Here is a 498-nt window from a genome sequence, read left to right as displayed (position 1 = left end):
TCCGTAGATTGAAGTTCTGAAGCCTCTTTTTATGCTTTGTATTGTTCAAAATCCAAGACAGGATGCAGCGTCAGTTGGCGAGCGTTTTTATCATGGTGTATATATTTAGTATATATAGAGAGTATTTAGTAACTTAAATGCATGAATATACTCAGCGAGTGCATGTGCAAATGCAGGCACTCGATATAGGCGGTATGGAACAGATAAATATATTTATCTTTACAAAAATATTACATTTCAAATCTGAATGAAAACTTGTTCGAACAGCAGCATTGCCGCTCACCTTCTAATAATGAGTGAAATGATGTATATGCACAAAAGAGAAATCTTTCACTTGTAATACACAAGTGGAAATCTCGAATAGGCCTACCCGTAGGGGAGAAAAAGCGCACGAAACAGATTAGAAATAAACCTACTTCCAGATGTGAAAGCAGAATTTAGACAAGAGGCGTCACACTGAGCTAGAGACACTGCCGGAATGATGGCGTCTACGGAGTC

The sequence above is a fragment of the Penaeus monodon genome, chromosome 19 (assembly GCF_015228065.2).
Source record: "Penaeus monodon isolate SGIC_2016 chromosome 19, NSTDA_Pmon_1, whole genome shotgun sequence".
Classification (NCBI taxonomy): domain Eukaryota; kingdom Metazoa; phylum Arthropoda; class Malacostraca; order Decapoda; family Penaeidae; genus Penaeus; species Penaeus monodon.
This window is presented reverse-complemented; position numbering follows the sequence as displayed.